The sequence below is a fragment of the Poecilia reticulata genome, linkage group LG22, assembly GCF_000633615.1.
Source record: "Poecilia reticulata strain Guanapo linkage group LG22, Guppy_female_1.0+MT, whole genome shotgun sequence".
In the NCBI taxonomy this organism is placed as follows: Eukaryota; Metazoa; Chordata; class Actinopteri; order Cyprinodontiformes; family Poeciliidae; genus Poecilia; species Poecilia reticulata.
Window position 1 is genome coordinate 2,255,357 of NC_024352.1, and position 15,842 is coordinate 2,271,198.

Sequence of the window (15,842 nt, forward strand, 5' to 3'; positions counted from 1 at the left end):
ATGGATGGATGGATGGATGGATGGATGGATGGATGGATGGATGGATGGATGGATGGATGGATGGATGGATGGATGGATGGATGGATGGATGGATGTTCTTCTGGTGATAAAAGGCCTCAACAAATGAAAGATTCCCATCAGAAAACCAACTACTGCCTGCAGAGTTCTGTTAACCTGCTAAAATTACAGCAGCTGTTTCCAATTTCTATAGTGTCAACTTGCATTCATGGGACATAACGATGCATTAATACAAGTATAATATTTTTAGTTATGTAAACTACAAAAGTGATGTGTCACGTATTTCCTATAGATTGGTAAATCACATTAGGTGTGTTGCTTGCTCCACGATCAATGTTTTGACACGACTCCAGAAAGGTTTTGGGGTCAGTTCACTGCCAGCTATTTTTATAATAAATCTTCCAAACCAACATAAATGCAAATGACAGAAAATAAAAATATTGTATTGCAGATTTTTTTGTTGTTGTTCATTTATGTTCTTTTTGACTCCCTCCCTCGTATCACTCCTTATTTCCACCTAAGACTGGCTGTCAATCAAACATGGCAGGGGGTGGAAGAGACAGATGGAGGTCTGGAAAAGGAGGAGGCCTCAGTACTGCTGGCACTCAGTCTGCATCTATCTATATGTGTCTATATATACTGTGATGAATATATGATCAGATGAAACATAGAAGACAACTGCAGATGGATGGGATAAGGTTATGTCTGTCCATCTGTCTCAGCTCCAAGCAGCTCTGCACAGTATAGAAGATATGCATTTAGTTAGTTCACATTCCCACAAGACCAGAAATTGGAAGGATCTTTGTTTTCTGCATTGACAAGGTCTGGAAAAGAAAAAAAAATCCTTGTTTACATAACTTGTTTTGTGTATACAACCTTCAGTCACATTGAACAGGGATTGAAAATGAATGAATGGAAACAAATATTAATATTTATTTAGGAGCGTGTTTCCCAACCCTGGTCCTCAAGCCACACTGCCCAGCATGTTTTAGATGTCCTGCTTTAATAGGCCTGATTCAAAATAGGCCAATTGAAATCACCTGGAATGAAGCAAGGAAACACCTAAAACACGCTGACCAGGGAGCCTTTAGGTCTCCCTGGTCAGGGTTGGGAAGCACCAATTTAGGGAGACCGTAACCAAACACACTCTAACAATACGAAGGCACTGTTTCCATGAAACGCATGAAAAGGTTTTTTTAAAGTTGTTATAAAATCTTTTCATCACATATACAACCAAAGCAGAAAAACAAGAATTGCTTTGTTATAATTGCCAAGTCAAAGTCTACTCAACATGACTGAAGGATAGAAGTGGGACCTAAAGACAGAAGGAAATCCAATGCTGACAAATATTAATTGTTTCTGACAACGATGGAAAGAAGAATCAGCCAAAATACATTAAAGATCTACTGTTGTTGTATCTACCTTCCTGAACCCCTCAGGTCTTCTGGTTCTGGTCCAGAACCAGAACTAAACATGGAGAAGGAACATTCAGCTTCTCTCCACCACTAATCTGGAACAAACTTGCAGAAAACTGCAAAACAGCCAAAACACTGACTTCCTTAGATGAAAAACCCAACTGTTTCAATTTGCTTTGCAACATAATCATGAAACATTAAACTGTCTAAAATAGGAATAAATTTAGTCATTAAGGTACTGAGATTTTATATTGATTTCATGTTGATTTAAGGTATTTTTTGATATAGACAAACAGAAAAAATCAAAGTTACTGTGTAGAAAGATGCTTTACTCAGAGTTTGGTACATTAACCAGCAGAGTGAATGAGAGGTGGAAAAAAAGCAGGTGGATGTAAAGAAAAAGTAAAGCTGGAGAGAAGAGAAAATAAAGAAGACAAATTAATTTTCAGATTATCAAAGTTCAGCTGAGGTTTCAATGCATACGAACAAACACACACACACACACACACACACACACACACACACATGCATGCACACAGTAGGTCACTCTTGCTTCACAAGGACTTTGCATTGGCTTTCATTCATTATGTGTTTATTTTGCCTAACTCTGAACCTGACCTAAACTCAACTCATAAGTTAGTCCTAAAACTTAACCCAAAAACAGCACGTCTTTTTATGGGGCCAGGGCTTTGGGCCCCATAAGAAGCAGTCCGCCCCCACAATGTTCTGTTAGGAACATGGTCCTTACAATGTGTCAGACGCAAGGGCACACATACACACACAAACACATATACACACACAAACACACCTACACCCACACACACACACACGCAATCACACGCATACACACACACACACACACACACACACACATCTTTAGGGGTTTGTGGACATTGAATGACAGGATAATCTATGGTTACAGATCAAGATTAACATGATTAAGACACTAAGATTTTGTCAGAAGACTGAAACACCTCGATCGCTGAAAGACCTCAGAATGTCCAACACTTAACCTGGTCCCCACACCGATACGTAAACACACACAAACATGCAAACACACTCCCAGCTGGCAGCTGAGTAATGGCTCCAGGTTCTCTGGAGTTTATTTAGTTAGTGATCCGAGCTGAAGGAAGGTTTGGGCAAGCATCCACATGATCTGCAGTTGTGTGTGTGTGAGAAATCTGAAATGTGTCTTGAAAAATAAACACACTTGGAGATGTTAACATACACACATGAACAGCCCTCTCCTGGCCTTGGAATAGAATAGAATTAAATAGACTTTACTGTCATTTAGTGGTGAACTAAATTAGATGGGCAGTGGTACAGGTAACGATAAACAAATATTAAACAAAATATCGAAAAAAAATCCATATATCGTTAAAGTAACAAAAATAATTAAACATCTGTAATAGGTAAATGAATAACAATTGTATAGTGCTTTTCTATCTTGCAAAGCACTACAGGTCTCATTTATTTAAAAAGCTTCCTGTCTAGCTATGCATTTTGTTTGCCAGTGAATACTGTAGAGTTTTTAATATGTTAATGTAGTTAATCATGGCCCACAAGGCCAACTGTTCTTCATGATTAAGAGAATGATGACTTTCAAAGAATTCAACTGTTTATGAACTATGTAATGTACGCTAGAAAGACCTTCATGTTTCTATGTCTAGTAAAAGAACACATTTGACCGTAATGCAGAGTGTGGATCAACCTTGAGAGTTTTATTGGGTTAAAAAGCCACAAACAGCTTCAATATACTTTTAGGAATTGAAACTGGATTAACTTTTTTTTTAACTTAATATAAAGTTATGATTTTTCACACAGAAAATCATCAAGACATATGCAGTTATATTGTTGCACTTGCACTGATATTTTAAAATGTTGTCCTTAATAAATTGTGGAGAGACCGATTGTTTTGTTATTCTAAAGAAAAAAAGAGAATCCATACTGTTAAATGTTGGATTTGTTTTAATTTCTTTTACTTTCTCTCTTGTCTTGTCCAGAACAAAATAAACTACTTTTTGCATGTTTCTTTGTCATAAATGATTTTTCAAGATAAGGAAGCAACAAGTCAGTAACTATGCTTTTTATTAAAAAAATAAATAAAATAAACAGCATAATTAATCATTATAGATAAACCAGTGGAACTAAAATTAAGAGCATTACTTTTTATAAACCATTAAGTAAATTGGTGCAGAAAACCCACCAATTTGAAGTTATAAAAGTTCATAATTTTTATACATTGTGTGGAATCAGACTTTTATTCTTTCAAATGTCCTACATTATCCTATCCATTGTCCTTAGACCTTTCCTAAAAAAAAAAAATTTAAAAAAAAGTTTACTGCTGCATTACCTTGGTGTCAAGCAGAAGTGAAAAAAGTGTTGAACTTTAAGAACCAAAATGTAAATTTGAGCAATTCAACTCAATGAAGTGATAAAAACATATTTTCTATTTACATGGGACCAAAGTCCCTGTGCATGTTGTAAAAACAGAACATTTCCAAAGAACAAAGATCAGTGCAATGCTTTGGCAGACATCTCAGGTGAGGGGAAGTGTGTGGTGTCATGGTGGAGTTGGTTCCATACATGGAGGTTATCAGTCATCAAAACAGTCGCCTGGGGCCTGCTGCTGTCCTTCAGACCACAGATGTACGTCTTTCCTCCTTCTCTGTCTGCCTATTTTCAGGTTGAATTCTGTCAATAAAGCATTTTGTTTCCACCCTTTCCTTATTTCTTACTATTTATTATAACTTTAACAACAGGTATTCATCCTCATTAATAAAATAATAATTAGACCTGCCTGTTCAATGTTTCGAGTCCTTCCTTATTTATAAACTGATGCAAGGCTAACATTATGTCTTTGTGACTTCATGCATGTTTTAGCTGAACCTTTTGGTCCAATATGGGACCAAACCAGTGGCGCAAAAGGTGGGTATGCAGGGTATGCAACGCATAGGGGCGCAGCACCAGAGGGGGCGCCAAAACCCCGTCTGGAGGGGCCGTGCCGATGAAGTTTTTCCATACACTTCAGCGCGCCTTACGCTCCTTCACCTCGCGCACATAACGAGGTAATTAGTAGCGAGTTTTACCATTCACGTATCGTCGTCTCGGGGGCGGGGTAGAAGAGCTAGTGAGCGTCGCTCCTTCACCCTGACGTTCCTTCGCTTGGGGGGCGGGGGGGGCGCCGATCTATGTTTTCGCATCCACCTGAATAATGTGTAGCTGCGCCACTGGACCAAACACTATGCTAGCTATTGCTAACCTTTTCTCAGTAGCTTATATATTCATCCATTGAAAAAACTGGTTCTGTTCTTTTTTCTACCATTTTCTGTGACTTCACTATTCTCACACATTGTGGGTGAATTTTCAGTCAATCAATCAATCAATCAAATTGTATTTGTGTTTTCAAAGTGCTTTGTATCATAAAACCACAAAAATACAAATTCATACAAAATCATAGAAACTCAGTCAACAGTTGAGACATTACATTTAGTCAGATTTTTTATTTTTGATTAACACACAACCACTAAAGGGTTTTAGAGCATATGGAAGGTCACCACAAGGTCAAAATAAATGATGTCCAATGGAACTGCAAACAAACCATAGAACCACATAGCAGAATCTTCAGGCCTTGTAAATGAGGTAGATGTTTGAAGCTAAACTGACCATGACTAAAACAAACAGCAACAAGAAAAATAAAATAAATAACACTTACTCTTACTACTAGGGCTTTGAGGAAAGGGTCTTGCCATCAGAAAGTTGTAGGTTTGATTCCAATCTCCTTCCCCACCACATTGATGCACATAACCCAGATGTGTGTGTTGACCTAATGGGTGACTGAGTGTAAACGCGGTTTGAGTTCTAACCTCAGGCCATTTAGTGTGACTGTTTATACTTCCATATTCCCAAGATAGCAAGACAGTCTTTAAGAGATATTTTTTTTGTAGAGTTTTAGTCTTGTTTTGTCACCAAATTAAGACTGTTACCAAATATTTTAACCATGTTGTATTTTATAAGGCAAACACTGTCAAACACAAACTACAAAAACACACCATTAACTACATCTCTGTGTGAAACAACACGAAGACAAGAGCTCTCACTTCTCTGCAGGACAAGCTGGGATCACAGTGTGTGCATGTGTGTAACTATGTATGCTCTTATCACCTCAGCCTCGTACACACTGCACCTCGGGGCTGACACATACACACCCACAAACACACACAAAGATACACACAGTGAGAGCACAGATGGCCTCGCATTCTTCTCTGCTGCCAAACAGATGGACTTGACTGGATTCATTCATCGATGGACACACACATATACAACACACAAGCATGTTGTGATTTGCTTCAACACATAGAAACCTCTCTATTAACTGCAGTATGTCAAGATTTTTTGCATACAAACACATTCAAATTTGTGCACACACTGCTTCGTACACACAGTGGCTGTTGTCCAATGCTTATTTCCCTCAGCCTGTCCTAACACACACAGTGATCGTGGCTGCTGTCCAATCACAGTGCCCTCAGTGTGTCTCTGTGAGTCTGAGATGTGAAGTCTAATTACCAGAACAGCATCAATATTGATGAGGGCCATTTTATTCCATCAATTCCCAGCCCTGCTCTTAAATTCACTTAAGTTTGACTTCATGTTCATGAACACCAACAGGATCAAAGGTCAACGCTGTGGAGCCACTGTACAAGTTTTACCACTAATAGCTCTGTGTTTATACAACGATTCAGGCAAATATAATGTCTGCAATGTCTGTATAAGATTTAGATGTCATATGTATAAGTTATATACAATTTATTTATTTTTTTAAAAATCATCAGATTAATCACAGTCACTAATCAAAATTAATCATTTTGCCTAAGTTTGCAGACAGTTATGGTTTTTTTCAGGAATAGCACTTTGGACAAGCTGCTGCACTCCAGCTAATTAAAATGCTATAATCTGACTTAGTTGCTGTTGAGTACTGGGGTCCATCACTAACAGCTTTCTGCTATAAAAAACAACAACAACAACAAAGAGAAACTCACTCCACTACACATGCATATAAATGACAGTTTAAGTTTATTTTCTAGTTCTTGGATGCCCCGTCCCTTTCTGATGCCACCCTGGGCAACTGCCTGTATAGCCCATAACAACCACCACTGTATGCACATTTTCAAAGAATGTTTTATTGTCTCAAACCAGACATCGCTGAAGATTCAGGTTTTCATTTTTTTTTATATTCAGCAAGATTTAATGAAAGTAATTTTGTTTTAAACATTAATTTAGAAATGTTCCTCTCCATTCATTTTCTACGGAAGTGTGGTGATGAAGCGACAGTCGCTTGTCCTCATGCAGCCAAGCGACTGATGTAATTTATACATGTGAAACTTTGAGCTTGTACAAGCAGATGTGTACATGAGGGCCAGCAATGCAACATAAGAAATCTGACTTATTTTTTGATTTTTCAAAAAATTCTGCTGTTGCTAAAAACTTTGCAGTCGTGTCTGCCAAAAATGTATCTTTTGTTTGTTGCTTCATGTGTGTCGAGTCCATAACGCACAGCTGTAGGTAGTAGGTCAAGAAACAGGAATAAGAGGTAACACATTATTTGAAGGGGTGTGCATAAGACTGACATAACATCTGTCATGAACATGAAGAAGTCTTTATGAATGTTTATGACAGTTGTCATGAAGTGTCATTTGGTAAATAATGACACCACTTTTAAGGCAAAGTTGCTCTAAAAGTTGCATTAAAAGTCAATTTAAAATGCCAATTTTGCATTAAATTATCATAATTTACAAAATCATGCAAAGTTGGCACTTTTAATGGACTTTCAATGCAACTTTTAGACCAACTTTTCATTAAAAGTGTCATTATTTACCGAATAATGAAGGGGTGTGCATAAGACTGACATGTTTATGACAGTGTCACGTCAGTCTTATGCACACCCCTTCAAATAAAGTGTTACCGAATAAGATTATTAATCTAATTTACAAATTTATCTACACAACTAAATGGTCTGAAAAGTAAAACATTTTGTATAGTAAAACTCAAAAGTTTTTCAATTCCACATCTTATTTGTGAACAACTCATTAATCCAGGATTTTGATGTATTTACTGTAATTCCTGTGCATGGTTTTCTGGGCATGTGCTGAAGGTTAATCTGCAGCTGCATTTACTTTAATTGCCTTTGATTGTTCCAGTGGTAACTCACGTGTGTGTGCACATATGTCAGTATGTGATCACTCCCAGCCTGCTGAACAACCTAGCCTTAATTTCTCCTCCTTCTCCATTTACCTCAGATCTGTCCCAAGAGATGAGAAACACTGATGGACGGGCAGCGAGTGTGTGTTTGTTGCTGCATGTATGCGTGAGTGTGTGTGTGCGTGTGTGTGTGTGTGTGTGTGTACGGTAGGAGGGAGGGAGTATAGTTGATGATTGATTATAAGAGACCCTCTGGATGTTGTCAAAAACTGAAGACTCAACAGCAGCTCAACACTTCAACAGCTCAGGTTCTAGACTGTGAAGCCATGTCTAAACTGGTTGGTTTGTTGGTTGGTTTAGTCAATGTTCATTGTGGCCTTGAAATATTTCTATTTAATGTTTTGTCCCAAATTATTTCAGTATTGGTGTTTATTTTCTATATGGTTTTATCGTTACAGTGTCACAGGAGAGCTGGTGTCTATCACTGATGGTGTCCAACACAGTGAGTGGCAATGTGCAGGATAAACTACTTTTCCCACTTGTGATACCAATATCTGAGGTTTAGGACCAGATGATAGCCCAATAGAGAAAAACAGATTAAAATGTTGATTTTTTTTATTTTTATTATTTAATGCAGACATAAATGTACTGAATTACTAATTAATTTGCTAACTTGGCACCAGTACCAATAATCTGAAATAAACCAAATGGTTCAGGAAGTGCAATTAGGAATGCTAAATATAATATAAAATAAATAATACCACTTAATGTCACTCAGAGCACAAAGTATAGAACTAGATCTATACTTTTTTTAGAACTAAGTATAATATTTTTTTCAATACCTGGACTGATAAAGATATTGGGATTCATGCATCTCTTCCCTGAACAGGTCGCTATGCAACGCAGACACACCAAGTCTTGTTGTCCTTTATGAAAAGTTATTTACCTCCTGTTGACCCTTCTTTCAGACAGCTAGATCTCAGAACATTTGGTTTAATAAGCATTCATCATGCTGCAAACACTAAAGAACCTGAGTCTCCTCAAGGAGTAGTCTATTCCTTCTCATAGCCAGTCAGTCAGTTGTCTTTAATAAAGTTATATATATTCCTACACCACTTCCATTTATTCTCCCATAATGAAAATAATGATTTCTCTATTTTCTCCTGAAATCTACAATTATCTCCTTTGTTTAGTTTAACTTTCAAGATAAAATTATTTTCGCGTCATGTCACAAAGTACTCCACCACCTCTCTTCTATTCAACTTCTCATCCATCTCTATTACAACCGACGACTGCAGTCAGAAACTTTGCACCTAAGACATCCAATGACCAGTGTTGTGGTACTCAAAGTCGGTCTTGGTCTCGATACCGGTCTCAAGACCATTTTTTGATGGTCTTGGTCTCGTCTCTGACTCGACCGCATTTGGTCTCGGTCTTGTCTCGGTCTCGGGCACAGAGGACTCAGCATTTTATTTCAAGACCATTCGAGACCGCAACTGTGAAAATGTCACTAAACGTACAGCATACTGTCCAGTTTATTTGTTAACATCTTTGTTTTCAGTTGATGCAAAACGCACCAATTAAAATCCTATCAATTAAGTGTTTCTGTTTCCCCCCTGCCCCTCCCCATCTTTCACTCGCACGCGGCGCTCCAGGACATGCGCAGTGGTTTTCTCTCAGCGGCAGAAAATGGCTGTCTAATTGTCAGTAATATAATAGCGCTGCATAAATCATAAGAAATCTGATGGCCACAGCTAACTCAACATCGCTTCGCTTTCACAGACGGTGGGGATAACGTCTAATTTTTTTTGTCACTTAGAAAAGAAGCTCTAAGAAGGTAAGCTCCGTTGACGTGATGCTAGCAAAGCTAGCTGTACAGAGACACCTAAGCATTTGTGATGAAAAAGTCACTCACTGCCTGAATTATTGTGCGGAGGTGTTGACTGACTTGTCGCATATATGGGACAACGCTGTGTCCAAAAGTCTGCAATATAGTGACGTGACATTCAGAAACAGTCGATTCTTCTCCACGGCTCTTTACTTATTAGATAGGACTGGAGTGTCACTGAGAGCCGTTGTTCTATCAGATTACCATACGCTGTCAGAACAGCATACATGCAGTGAGTACCATGCCTGCGCATGCGCATTAAGAAGTCCGACCATCAGAGGAGTTGTCAGTTCACCATATGCAGCAAGTTATGATGAAAATAAGTCATTAAATTGTTTTCAATGATAACTATATAGATATACATGTGTTGTCATGGTTTCAAAGTGTATTTAAAGCAGGGTCTGGCTGCAGTTGGAGTCAGCTACAACACACACACGCCCGTGTAAAACTCACTTAACCGCTAAGTCAGGATGCCATATAACTGTTAATAACAAAGTGTATAACGATCTACGTCATGATTCTATGTTGCTGATTAAATGAAATCTTATGGTAATGACGTGTCTGACAGATATAGCCGTAGTTCTGTCAAATAGCCATACGCTGTCAGGATAGCATACATGCAGTGAGTACGCAGTGAGTATGCCAGTGCATGCGCATTAAAAAGTCCGACTGTCAGTGAAGTTGTCAGTTCAGCATATGTAACAGTTCAGTTATGACGAAAATAAGTCATTAAATTGTTTATAATATGACATAATATGATAACTAGATAGATATACATGCGTTGTCGTGGTTTCAAAGTGTATTTAAAGCAGGGTCTTGCTGCAGCTGCAGTCAACTACAACACACGCCCGTGTAAAACTCAATAACTCACTTAATCGCTAAGTCAGGATGCCATTTGTTAATAACAAAGTGCATAATGATCTATGTCATGATTCTATGTTGCTGATTAAATAAAATCATATGGTAATGACAGCGTATCCATGTCTGAGCTAAGCGTACGACTATCTGACAACGTATGCTGATCTGACAGAACACCGTGAGTTTGTGCTAAGTGTATGACGATCTGACCTGACAGAACACCCGTTCCTTGTTCTTGTAATGCTCTGTGTACACTGCATTATTTTATTTAATTATGTACCTCAATATTTAAATTAACAAATAACTAAAACACAAGAACGAAAGAGCATGCACTGAATGCACATTGCTCTTTGATTGTTTTCGTTCAAAGTGTCAGCTGTAATGTGTGCCATGGTGTCAGACTACCTGGCTTCATGTACTGGGAGAGAGAGTGAAAACAGTCACGATGAGCGCCTTCTGGTTGGTTACTTCTTGCTTGTTGCTCCTTGGTCAGTGTTCATAGTTAGGCGTTATTTACCGTCAGGGCATTGCCTCAATTGCTATGTTTAATGGTGGAGACAGTGATGGTTTCTGACATGAGCAATATGGGCAAATGCCCAGGGCGTTATGTTTTTAGGGATGGCACGAGACCATCACACATTGTAGCACAGAAATGGAATATTTAATATTGGTAAAATGTATTAAGTATTTAATATCTAGGTGTTTTTATGGGAATATGGATCTTTCAGATCATTTTGAGAAGCAATTTTGATCATATTTTACATTTTATTGTAAAATATGACACAAACCTTTAATCTCTGTTTGTCAGGTAGTCATTGATCCAGGTGAGGCTGATGCCTCCACCTGTGTGTCTTGGACTTTCTGACAAAGCGAATCACACTGTTTTGTGTTGAATGTTGCGTTGAATTTTATGATTTAGGATATCAGGACAACACGTCTAAAGTCACTGAGGACTGATGGATGAGCTTTCTCTGGTATCAGAAAGAGGCAGAATGTCTTTTAAGACATTGGAACCTTCTCTGGGGTCAAGCTAAGGTTGAATCAAAGTCGACCTTTAGGACGCCATCTGGCATTGTAGCCCTGTCCAGCCTCTCCTGCAGCCTCTTCGCCTAAAGACAGACAGGTAAGAGGAAGATGAAAAGAAAGCACAAACATCTCCTGATTTGGTTAAAAACAATTTTGTTTTTGACTGAGAAAATATGTGATGTGTGAAAGTACAGCAGTGGCTTAACAGAGGCTGAAATTTAGACTAAAACTAAAATATCAGCTAAATTTCAGTTAAAACAATACGATCCTATTTACCTTTAAATCTGCTGTAAAATTCAACCTTGCAACAAAGAGCATCTTGTCGACAGCCCATGCTCCAGCGCAGGGCCTAATGATGATCTCCGAACCTTTTCTGTCCAGAAGTGTTAACACTTCCAGACCAAACTGTTCATGGCTGACGTCCACTAATCGTGTTTTGTCAAAGCACACTTTGATGAATACATATTTTGGACAAGAATCATACTATAAAATTATAGGAATGATAAATAAAAAAATATGCTTTTGTTCTTTGTGTCTAATTTTGCTTTAGTTGTTGCAGGAAGGATGAGATAAATAAATCATTAAGTGGTAAAAAAAAAAAACAATTGATGGGTCAACAGGAAAAATGCATAAAATAATAAAGTTTCTCTTCTATGTTTGTGGTTCTGATGTGGCTGTTGGTCAAGTAATGGTGTGAATATGTTGTTTAAGTGTTACAACTCTATTTGTAACGGCATAAAGTTGAGCAAGGTTGGTGGTTGGGTGGTTAATTGTAGTGTGCCGATTGACATGTTGGGACTGGAGGAAAGATGAGAGGAACCTGTAGTATTCACTTTCAGGCTGAATGTAGATGTGTGTTGGCTGATACCGGAGCTTTATGGATGAGTGTGTCTTGGAGCGCTGCTTCTTGTCAGGTCAGAGTTCCCCATCAATCCTGCACACAGAGCTCTCCTGCTAGCAGTCTGCTTGAAACATGCAAGTCAATATTAGCCTTTTAGGGAGGCACAATTAGAAGCTTGAGTCGCTATTAACTGAGGCTAGTTAAACAGAAACTGAAAAAAGTGTGAAAGTCTGCCATTTTCAATAAGCTCAGCAGTAAACACTAAACAATCAGATTTTCTTTTAGAATATTTTACCTACTTCTGGACCACCTGCATCAGTTCTTAGGACCTTTGAGAAAATCCTGATCAGCAAGCATGGCTGAAATTTCAATGTGTAACAGTTTAGTCAGTGTTTGATGTGCTTCCCATTAGACAATGGTTACTATTTGGTTTTACTGACAAGTAGCTCTGGGCAAGGTGGCAAGACATTTATTTTATTTATAGTATATATTAAGATAGTAAGGAAAGAATAAACTTTAAGGTGCCACCTTGGAGGATACAATTTATTGCTACTTCAAAACAAGGTAGTAGTACATAATACTGGAAGTACATAATACTGGAACTGGTTTTAAAATAGACATGCATAGGAATGGCAGATTAAAAATAAGAAAATTAGATAAAACATAGATGTCCAGGTTTCACTTTTTTATAAAAGATGAAAAGGGACAATACATAAGATCCCATTTGAATAGTGCCGATGGGTAACTAAAAAAAACTGGAAACTGAAAGCCTTCTTTCTCAACATTTTTCAGAAAGAGTATAAAGGTGATAATCAGTGTGGAGGAGATAATAATATTTAGCTATACTTCATGTTATAATGTCAATCCCTCTTCAAAAACATACCTGGAGTGTTGCTTTGATTCTTTCATGTATGTTTGAGCAACTAACAAAGCTCCTCCTCAGAGCTACCGTCTCCCACTGAGCTTCCACCTCACAGACCCCTCAGCTCCTCCAGACTCCAGCAGTCCTGAGGAACATTTGTTAAACGACTTCAGGAAAGTTGCAATGGCATCCTGCAGGTGGAGCACTGAAAAAAGTAGTAGTTTCTTAAAGAGATAAAGGCCCAATTTCAAGGCGATAATTTGTGAAGTCAAATTTCTTTTAAATCATGTTTGTTACAACATTTTTATAACAACTAAAGGTACCCGTTACTTCATTGTGCTATAAAATGACACTATTTGCCTGGAAAATACATGTTACTGCTCCGTGTAAGCAGTATGGTTGAACATGTGGAGTTTTCCCTGTACCATACATTCCTATTGGTAAAGAAAAATGTACTTTAAAGATGTTCTTACAGGTATTAAAAACATGAATAAACTATTTATATTTCCTATTTCTCACAAGCAGAGAGCGAGTGTGAGGATTGAATCTCCAAACATTACCTACTAATGCAGATGATACACAGCTCTATATCACAATGTCTAATTGTTCTCTGCTTTCCAGTATATTATTCCATTACAATGGACTCCTTTACATTTCCATCATGTAAAGCACCTTAAATTGTCTTGTTGCTGAAATGTGCTACACAAATAAAAGCATAAACCTGCCAGTATAAACTAACTTGCACATATATTTCACAGAAGACAAAACCATGCCTGAAACGAACTGAGTTTTAAATGGTTAATTTCTTGTGTGGTCTTCATTTGAAATGATACCACCTTGTGAGTTAGTGTTTTAATGTTTTGTCTTTGTATTTGTGTATTTGTATAGGTTATTACAGCTGTAGTTCTCAGTCATGCTTTGGTTCTTTCAAATTTACAATATCGTGGTTTAAGTTTCCTGATTCAAAAACAGCCACGTTGGAACTGCAGACTGAAGCTTTCTCCTCACATCCAGCTCCCCCACTCCCCAGGAGCCAGACTGTTTGTCCTGTTGCCATGTCACTTTAGAAGGTGGATTAGTGTTGCTCTGCCTGGTTAACATGTCAGAGCCGAAAACATACTGTAAGAGGATTAAGATCTGAATTTCAACACTTTGGGAAATTCCTCCACACAAACTCTTCTTTACTCACGTCAGTTGTTTTTATTACACTTTAAAACCGTCTGTCCTGTAGTCAATTTAACAAAATGACAAAGTGTCAAAAAACCATGGAATGTCAAAGTTGGCTTTGTAAAGTAAAAAAAAAAAAACAAACAAAAAAAACGTTAAATTAAAAACAAATAAATCCCAAACTTAGGAAACAGAACAATCCTGAATGCACATTTCTACCAAACCAAATAAAATTTTTATGTTTTCCACCAAATTTAAGTTTACCTTTGCTTCCAAAAACCTTCAACTCCTGAAGTGCCTCTTTTACTCCATGATTCCCAGATGAAGGTGATGATGAGGGTCTTGGTATTTGGACTCTTATCAAGCCAGTGTTTGTCTGTGATTTGAAAGGAAGGCCTGTCAGCACTTGACAGGTTGGTTTTGGGGGTCACTGCCTCACTTCGTTGTCCTCTGAAGATCCAGATAGGAGCAGCAGGATAGAGCTTTGTCTGCAGCCACAAAAGGCAGCAAGACACCCGGGGAGCTGTGAATTTAACTCCCCAAAGACGCACACAGGCAGACATGCCAAAAGGCTACAGGTGGAGCTGCACTGTGGAGAAAACAAATAATGAGCCAGCAGGAGGCTGTGCAGCGACAGTCAGTACTCTCGGCTGATAGCTTGACTGTGGGAGAAAAGTGAGCAGAACGGAACAGGAGAAAATATTAGACAGAGAGATAGTAGAACTTTAAGTTGTCAAATAAGTCTGCACAGCTTGGAACAGTTACACAGAATTCATTTCAATTAACCACACTAAGTAGGATTCATCAGAAGTGGATAGTAGGGGTACAAATACAAATCCTCCTCACTTCAGGATCTTGTTCTTTTGGTCATGATACATTTCTCCTGACCATATGAGGAACTGAAAATCCACAAAAAGGTAAATCAAGAGCTCTGCTGTTTGGTTTCAGTCTTCCCTTAGCTTGACAGACTGAAGCATTTCTAGCTTTACATTAGAAGGATTCAGTTTGTGTGTTATCTTCAGCATCAAGATGTCTGTCTGTCTATCCCATTGCTTCCGTGCACAGCTTTTACCGGCTAGGACTGCCTCTGAAGAGAATACAAAAAACACAGAACAGCTGCTAATGGACTGAGGCAGAACCAGTTAGCACGCTCTGGTGGAGAAGTGGCTCATGTTACCTTCAGTGGTTATAAAAATACTGTAGGTATCAAACATGACTTAAAGGAAGTTTAACTTTGCAATTGGATGCCTTGAAATTGGACTCTGTCTCTTTAAGAAGCTCCTGCTCTTTCCGACACTGTCAGGACGTCATCACATCATGTCCTGGGTCAAAGTTGAACTTCTTCCAGGTTTTCTCCTATCACTAGTTCTTCTTTCAATCCTTTCCGTCTATCAAATAATTAACAGCACTATTAAATCAAACAAAATAATAAAAGATGATGTTACGCCTCCTGTAGTCTTGAAATAGAAATGCTTTTATGACCTGTACACTTCTTTAATAGATTCTCAGCTGATGCTGAGGTGAGACTTGTTAGGAGTGTGTACTGTACTCTGGTGTGTGTACTGTACT